This window comes from Mesoplodon densirostris, assembly GCF_025265405.1.
Source record: "Mesoplodon densirostris isolate mMesDen1 chromosome Y unlocalized genomic scaffold, mMesDen1 primary haplotype SUPER_Y_unloc_2, whole genome shotgun sequence".
Taxonomy (NCBI): domain Eukaryota; kingdom Metazoa; phylum Chordata; class Mammalia; order Artiodactyla; family Ziphiidae; genus Mesoplodon; species Mesoplodon densirostris.
In genome coordinates this window covers 216669-225871 of record NW_026778237.1, presented here as the reverse complement: position 1 = coordinate 225871, position 9203 = coordinate 216669, and the positions used below count along the sequence as shown (strand labels likewise).

Genomic DNA, 9203 nt, shown 5'->3' with positions numbered 1-9203 from the left:
CAAGAATCTGCTCACCTAGCAAGCTGGGTGCGTGAGAATGTTTCAGGACTGCAAGCAGTACTGATTGTTCTGGGCACTGATCCACGCATGTCCTTGGTATAATTGGGAACATAAGAAAATAAGGAGGTGCATTGCTTAGATGTTCAAGGACGACACAGCCTGTGCTAAAAAGAACCTTTTTGTATTAGATAAAGCTTAAATAAATACGCCATAGTGGACTGAGGGCTTTGCTGTTTTGCCTGAGCGAGCAACAGCCCTCTACCACTGTGCTTTAACACATACATCTCATGTGTTGGACTCATTTTCGTCCCTGACTGAACAACTGCAACATAATACATTGCACCCATTTTTATTACAGACTCTTTCTCTGCACAGGTAACTGGCAGAGAGCACTGTGTTTCTATCAGGAATCTGCGCCTGGCAAACACAAGCTTGAGAAAACAGAAACCTCTTTTTTCTTTGCAGCTGTAACAAGATGTCTGACAAGAAGCAGATAGCTGCCAGAGCTTCCCTTATTGAGCAACTGATGTCTAAAAGGAATTTTGAGGATCTCAGCAACCACCTTACTGAGCTAGAAACTCTGCGTGTGCCTTCAGAGCATCTCCAGGAGATGGATGTGGTCAGGGCTGTGTACAGAGTCCTCAAAAACTGCCCCACGGCGGCTTTGAAAAAGAAAGCCAAGCGTTTGCTGTCAGAATGGAAAGCTCTGCCACGGTGGCAGCCCTAAACTATTTCTTCCAGGTGGAAATAAAGAAGAAAATCAAGGACTTTCTCCTGACCCAAATCAGGATGAGATACAGCGCAGCTCCCGCTGTTATTCTCTGCACGCATCCCAGGATGTTGCAGGAGCTGTTGAAAGGATCATGCCAGAAAATAGCCCTGGTGGAGTGGAGCCTAAGACAGCTCATCTCAGGGCCGGTGACCCTCAATCCCCCGACGAGAGAGCGAGTGAGCAGCCAGATCCTGCAGCACCTGTGAGAGCCAAATGCACAGAGCTGGTGTATGAAGCTCTAACTAGTCCTTGCACAGAGCAGCCCGGAGCCGATCTGTGGCACAACTTTGCATGAGAAATTGAAGAGCACATTTTTACCCTTCACTCCAATAACCTCAAAAAATATAAAACTTGCATCCGAAGCAAAGTTGCCAATCAACCCCCCCAACAAGTCTCGCTTACAGCAAAACTTGCTCCCTGGGACCATGTCTCCAAGGGAATTTGCCGAAGTGACCGCCATGGAAATGGTCAGCCACGAACTGAAGCAGTTGAGAGCCTCCTACACGGAATCTGGCATACGGGAACATTACCTGCCCCAAGTGGTGGAGGCCACACTGACCAAGAAAATAAAGTGCCAATGCTGCGAGAAATTCAATTGCCAGCTCACTGTCATCGCCAGAGGGACACTCTTCCTTCCAAGTTGGGTGCAGAATTCCAACCCAGATGAAGAAATGATGACCTATGTAATCTGCAATGAATGTGGGGAGCAGTGGTACCATAGCAAGTGGGAGTGCTTGTAACTATAATAAATGTTCTCTTAACAGATAACTGGAGTGATCCCTTTTATTCATGCCACCCTTTTATGCTTGTTTTTTAAATCTTGTACACGCTATTCTTTTTTTTTTTAAATTGAGGTATAGTTAATTTATATATATGTAAAATAATCTATAATGGAAACATATATGTATATTCTTTTTCAGATTCTTTTCCATTATAGGTTTTTACAAGATACTGAGTATAGTTTCCAGCGCTATACAGTAGGTCCTTGTTGTTAACTATTTTATATATAGTAGTGAGTTATACACACTATTCTCAAAACTATCCTATGAAGAAGGAAAGAAGGTTGTTTGCTGAAGCTCACACCACTGTCACTAAAAGTTGATAGTTTTGGGAGAGAGAGTGGATGCCTCTTTGCATCATGCTTAGTGGCTACTTAGTACTTTACTGTACTCTGAGTATGTTTGGGAGCAGCTCAGCATAACCTAGGGGCCCGTTAGACATGCAGACTCTCCAGCCCCATGCTGCTGAATCTGCATCTGCATTTTGGCAGGATCCTCAAGAAATCCTGTTCAAGGTCATTGGAGAAGTGCTGCTTCTGCAATAGGCCTGTAGTTCCCAGCACTGGCTGCATATTAGCAGGACCTGGAGAGCTTTGAAAACACAGTGCTGAGGACCCACCCTGGGACAACTACATCTGGATCTATGGGATGCAGCCCAGGCATAAACATTTTGGTTTTAATTCCTCAAGTTATTTTAAGATGCAGAGTTGAGAATTACTCATCCATAGGCTCTCACTTGATCCTTTTGTCACCTTTAAGAAAAGAAAGTTATTCTATACACTTCACAGTTGAGGAAAAGTCCACAGAGGTACCATGACTCGCCCCGGTGACACACCATAAAATAGTCAAACTTGAACTGCTGCCGGATTTTCTTCCTTCCAGTTCCCTGTCTGAGACCGCTTCAGTATTGATTTCTGAGAAATACAGTCCTGGAGTTGTGGGACTAAATGAATAGTGTCTTCAAGCTCTAACATTGGAGAACAAGAACTTTGTTATTTTCCCCTCTCTTTTCTCAATTTACAGGTCTTCCTTGAACCCTGAAAATTACCAATGACTAATACCACAGTTAGAATTTTGTTTCCAGTCCTCTTGCTCAGTCAAAGGAGTCATGTATTTTTTTCCTTCACACAAGTTCTCCAGGGTTTATAAATTCTTTGTGACATTAGGTTTCTGATGTTAGGGAATCTTCATGTTATCAAGAGTTAGGTCTGTAGGGGAGGTGACTCCCTCAAGGGTCTTCTGTAGCTGGGACCCTGAAAATTAGACTGGCAAAAGACAGATTAACAAGAGAAAAGTAGCAAGCATACATGCAGGAGAAATTCGGTGATGCATAACTCATAGGGATGGTTAGAACTTGGGCTTATATAGCATTTTAAGAAACAATAGTATGTTTGTAGAGAAGTAACAAGACAAAGGAAAAGGGCTTTAGGCTTTTAGTGGCAGCAAACTCTGGGAAGGTAAATTAGTGTGTGTGTGTGGGGGGGAACTAATGGCAGATAATGGTCATTTAGCAAGGTTTGTTTGTGTAGACTCTTTCTCGAGTGCCATCTTGCCTCCTGTGATGAGGTTGTTAGCCCCTTCCTGGTAGGGAATTCACAAGGGGAATTTGTGTTCTGTTTTCAGGTAGGTATGGGGAAGGCAGAGAGCTCATCCTGTGTTTACTTTTTCTCATTTGCTTTCAGGTCCGAATGATCCTCATGCCATTGTATTTTGGGAGTGGCACACTCTGAACCCCTTTAGGTCTGAATTTCCAATTTTGTTTTTGTAAAAACTGGCATTAACCTCTCAGAGGAATTCCATTGCCTCAGCCTTTGAATCTACCAACGTTTCTCTAATAAACGAAGAGGAAATTACTTCTTGGAGGCCTTTGTAAACAGTGTTTAACCATTCTGTATAATGTTTAAACACAACAAGGATTCCGTGTGATTTTTTTTCTTTTTTAAAAATTCATAGGATTTTAATTTTTATAGTTTTAACTATAGTTTGTGAGTTGTCTCCAAAACTACACATTTTCACCAGTTCTTTTCCCCTCAGTATCCTAAGCCCCTTTGCTAGAGCTCTGATGTAATGTACAGTTTACCTGCCTCATGACAGAATTCCCTCAAAGGTGCAGGAAATGAAAATACGTTCGTGTTTTCAAATGGTTTTGAAGAAATGGGCTTGAGGCCATTAATTATCAATTCTATTTTGATACCTTTGTATCTGTGTCTTCCCAGGGCTGCCTATTATGATGTAACAGTCTTTTAAAGAAAAACTTGCAAAGTCACCTAAAACTTCAAGTTTCACAAAGTGAGGTTTCATGTGACTTGGAATGATCTTAAAAACTATTCAGTGGGGCCTCCCTGGTGGCGCAGTGGTTGAGAGTCCGCCTGCCGATGCAGGGGACACGGGTTCGTGCCCCGGTCCCGGAGGATCCCACGTGCCGCGGAGCGGCTGGGCCCGCGAGCCATGGCCGCGGGGCCTGTGTGTCCGGAGCCTGTGCTCCGCAACGGGAGAGGCCACAGCAGTGAGAGGCCCGCGTACAGCAAAAAAAAAAAAAAAAAAAAAAAAAAAAAAAAAAAAAAATATTCAGTGGTTATAAAAGAGCACAGCACATGAATACCATGTGTGATTAGTTCATGTCAGTGTTTGTTTTTTGGTTTAGGGTTTTTGGGTGTGTTTTGGGGTGTGTGTTTTTTGGTAGTTTTTATTTGTTCTGGCAAACTAAATTTGCAGACAAATAAAAGCCCTTGAAATGGAAATTCCTTTATGCTCCAAGATGTAAAAATCTGGGTAGTCTTCCTCATTTCGTATCAACTTTGTCAGTGACTTTTGCAACTATAGGTAGGAAAATAGTAATCTGGTTGTTTTTTGTTTCTTTTAGTCAATGAGAAAGCACTACATTTTCTAAGTATAGATAATGATTCTTTTATATCCTATGCTTATCTCCTAAAAAGAAAGTTGTTTTTTTTTTGTTTGTTTGTTTTTTAAGTGCTCATGAGGTAAAGTATCTTTCATTTCATTTAAAATCATTTTGACAAGAACAGCAAGTACAAAGACCCCAGGATGGGAGGGTGCCTGACACAGACAAGGCACAGCAAGAGTCCACCAGAGCTGAAGCACAGTGACATAGGGGAAGAATGATGAACGTGAAGCCCAAGAGCCATCGGGTTCATGAGCGCCCTTGTTCGTCATGATAAGGACTTTGGGATTTTTCCAAGCCTGATAGGAAGCCATGGAAGCCAAGGGGTTGGTAGTGATAAGACTTGAATGACCTTTAGGAAGCATCCCTCTGGCTGTTGTGTTAAGTTAGATGAGGAGGGAAGCAAGAACAGATGCCAGTTTAGGTGGGACACCAGTTTAGGTGGCTGTAGCAATGGTCCAAATGTCATTTAACTGGTTTTAAACAAGAGTACACAAAGACTGGTCTCCCTGCATCCATATAGCTGACAAAGTCCTTGGTGATGGGGGTGAGGACACACTACCCCCAAATCTGGCACTTTGGCATAGTGAATATTTTAAGCTGAAGGAATTTGAGAAACTATAGGTGCAGGAGGGCCTCACTGACCTTCCCCTGAGGTAGGTCATAAGACCCTCAAGTGAGAGGTGCCCTCCCCAGACCGAGGAAAGGAGCCTCCTTATCTCTGCAGATGGAGGGATGCTGGAGGGAATCGCAGTGAACAGGTCTTGCTGGGTCTCCCCCACTTGACTACCCTTAGCTCATACTCTTTGTCCCTTCACATTTTCCCACAACTTTCCATTCTTCATCAAACCTAGTATAGAAACACCCAGGCAACTGTTTCTTTCGGTGTTCATTTCCTTATAAAGGCTCCCAGGTGAGATAAAATTTATATTTCATAAATGTGTGCTTTCTTTCTTTTCTTTTTCTTTTCTTTTTTTTTTTTTTTTTTTTTTTGTGGTACGCGGGCCTCTCACTGCTGCGGCCTCTCCCGTTGCGGAGCACAGGCTCCGGACGCACAGGCTCAGCAGCCATGGCTTACGGGCCCAGCCACTCCGTGGCATGTGGGATCCTCCCGGACCAGGGCGCGAACCTGTGTCCCCTGCATCGGCAGGCGGACTCTCAACCACTGTGCTACCAGGGAAACCCCTGGCAGTTTCTTTTCAAATCATCAAAATGGGATCATAATAGGCTAATTTCACCTTTGTGGGTGGAAACAAAAAATTCAGACATTTCCAAAGGTGCCCGGGAAGGCCTAAGTCAGCTGAAGTAGACCTTCACCCATGTCCGAGGCAAAAGAACTCCCAGGTTTCAGTGGACTGTGTGTTTGGCATCTCTGTGTCTACTAGGCCATCTGTGTCTGCTCAGACTGAGGACTTCCATCTCTGCAGAGTTTTTTCATGCAACAGATGGACTTTTACCCCCCCAGCTTTGTGAAATCTCAATAATGGCTGAGCAGAAAGTTTCCAAACATCTTAGTGGATTTTGATATCGTTTTTACATGAGACGGTGGCTCAAGGGCTTGGGGGTTTCTTTGGTGGGTGTAATGAAAATGTTCAAAAATTGATTGTGGTGATGGTTGCCCAGCTCTGCCAATATGCTAAACACCGTTGAATTATACCCTATTTTAATTATAATTATATTTAATTATACCCTATTTTAATTCTATTGTCTGTGAATTATATCTCAATAAATCAAACGGACTGAGGGAGGGAATTGGAGACAGGATCTCTGTTGGATGTTTATCTCAGTGAGTCATTCTAAACCTTTAGTATCCCAATTATGCATACACATTGTGGAGAAATACTGGCAGGCTTCCTCAAAGAGGCCTTCTGGGAGGCGCCCTGCCAGTTCATACTGACAGCCATCCAGCAGGCAGTGGCCTCTATCCAGGCAGTGTGCTGGGCCCTGGCCTCTGCATTTCTACGTAGAAGCCCCTCCCTCTTTCAGTCACACAACAAACAGGGCTAAAGCTTCCATCCACAATCATTGCCCCTTCTTTTTCTTCCCTGTTTCTCAAGCCACAGATTGGAGCTACACTATCAGTGACATTAAGCCCCTGGAACATAACAAATCATGTAGAATCAACCCAGAGCAGTTGCCATTTATGTCTGTGGTTAGATCTGCACTCAAAAAAGAAACAGCAGATAAAATCAGCTCTAGACCCTTGCTACTCACAGTGTGGCCCAGGCATCAGCAGCATCAGCATCACCTGGGAGCAAATACAGAAACAGGGGCCCATCCCAGACCTGTTGAATCCAAATCTGTCTCTTCACAAAGCTCTCAGTGATTCTAGTGCATGTTACTGCTTGTGAAATGCTGACTTATCTTCAGGAACTGGGCCTATGAACTCTGCCTTCCTGCTTATATCTTTGGATGGAATGCCCGAGTTCCTAGCCAGCACAGGACTTTACACTTGTCTCGGTTACCAGCCACCTCTACCCTCCATACTGCTAAATTCAAGTGACAATTCTCAGCCCTGAAACCTATCATCAGCAGCTGACACACTAGCTTCCTTCTTGAGAACAACTTTTTCCATGTGGCTTGCAGTAGGTTGTGCTTTCTCTGGTTTTCCCTCTTACTGGCCACTCCATCTCAATATAATTTGCTGCTTCCTTGTTATTTTCCTGACCTCTTAATTTTGGAGTTTCCAGAATTTAGTCCTTGTACACCTTGGATATCTACACCCATTCCTTTGTTGACTTATCTAGTTCCATGGCTTTCTGTAGCATTTATGCTGATGAGCTCCCTTCCTTATCTTCAAGCTAACATCTCTCCTCTGAATCCCAGGCCCATAAATCTAACAGCCTACTTGAAAAGTCTACTTGGATGTCTAATAAGCATCTCACCCTTAACATGTTTAAAATCAAGCCTCTGATCTTCTCTCCAATACTGCTTGTCCACTTAATGGCAACTCCATACTTGTATAACTTGAGCTAAAAACCTAGGAGGCATGCATGATTGATACCTTTCTTTCTCTCACATCAAACATCCAAACAATCAACAAATCCTATTGGCTCTATTCCAAAAATATATCCAGAAGCCCAACTTAAAAATGGGCAAAAGATTTGAATAGACACTTCACCAAAGAAGATGAAATAAGATACAAGGATGACCAATAAGCACAGGAAAAGGTGCCCAACATCATCAGTCATTAGGGAAATGCAAATCAAAACCAGACGAGATACACTTCATACCTACTAGGATGGCTATAATAAAAAAAATCAGAAAATAACAAGTGTTGGAGAGGATGTGAAGAAATTGGAACACTTTTACAATGCTGGTGGGAATGTAAAATGGTGCAGCCACTTTGGAAACTAGTTGGGCAGTTTCTTAAGTAGTTACACAAAAATTTACTACACAACCCAGCAATTCCACACCTTGGTATATATGTGAGAGAAATGAAAACATACATCCACACAAAGACTTGTATGTGAATGTTCATAGCAGTGTAATTCGTAATAGTCAAAAAAGTGGAAACAACCCAAATGTCCATCACCTGGTGAATGGATAAACAAAATTTGGTCTATCCATTCAAAGAAATACTGTTCAGTAATATAAAGGAATGAAGTACTGATACATGCTGTAGCAAGGATGCACTTCCGAAACATTTCCTAAGTGAAAGAAGCCAGTCACGAAAGACCACAGTTTCTCTGAGTCCACTTATATGAAATGTCCAGAAAAGGCAAATCCATAGACATAGAAAATAGATGAGTAGTGGCTGGGGGCTGGGAGTGGGACTGGAAATTGATTGCCAATGGGCACAAGGGATCCAACTGGGGTGATGGAAATGTTCTGCAATCGGATTGTGGTGATGGCTGCACAAACTCTCTAACAATCCTTGAACTGTACACTTAAAATGAGTGAATTTTATTGTATGTAAATTATACTTCATTAAAGCTGTTAAAAATATCCAGAATCTGACCACATTATGTTCTCTGCCACCATCCCGCATCTCAGCCAGCATCATCCCCCACTTGGATGACCACAGTACCTTGCTAGGTGGTTGCCTGACTTTCACTCTTGTCCCCTAGCTGTATTTCCAGTACAGCAGCCAGAGTGATCCTAGGAAATATGCACATCAAATCATGTCAACTTTCCACTCAAAACTCTCTGTTGGTTCCTGTCTCCAAGAGAAAGGCAAAGTCTTTAAAGCCTTACCTATCTGGCCCCTCTGCTGCCTTTCCTCGACTTTTTCCTAACTTTCCCAACTCAACTACCACTTCCCTCCTTGCTACGTCCTACACTCAGTCACACTGGCCTCCTTGTTAGTCTTTGACTGTGCCAGGCACATGCCTGCCACAGGACCTTTGCATGAGCTGTGCTTCTGCCTGGAATGCTCTTCCCCCAAATTCCCAACAACTTAACCTACCTTTCTCAAGCCCTAGGTCAAATGTCACCTTGGGCAGTGAAGTTTCCCTGGCTATTTATTACATTTCCTAACACCCTTTCTGACTTTTTTTTTTCCATAGAGCTTATTCACCATTTAAATACAATGCCTTGCTTAATTATATTGTTTATTGTCTGCTTCCCTCCTCCCCGCAACTAAATTGTAAACTCCATGGAGGTCAGGGATTTTTGCCTTTTTGGTTCACAGCTTATCCCCAGCCCCTACGACAGTTCCTGGCACATAGAAAGCCCTCAACAAATATTTGTTGAAATTATGTGCTTAAGAAACCCAGAAGAGCCAGGAATATAACCTGTCAGTACATAC

General features: G+C 43.0%; 1 pseudogene; it reads left to right on the top strand.

Moving 5' to 3' along the window:
• Window positions 1-416: 416 nt before the first annotated feature.
• LOC132483006 (transcription elongation factor A N-terminal and central domain-containing protein-like) lies at window positions 417-1512 on the top strand (annotated as a pseudogene).
• Window positions 1513-9203: the final 7691 nt, after the last annotated feature.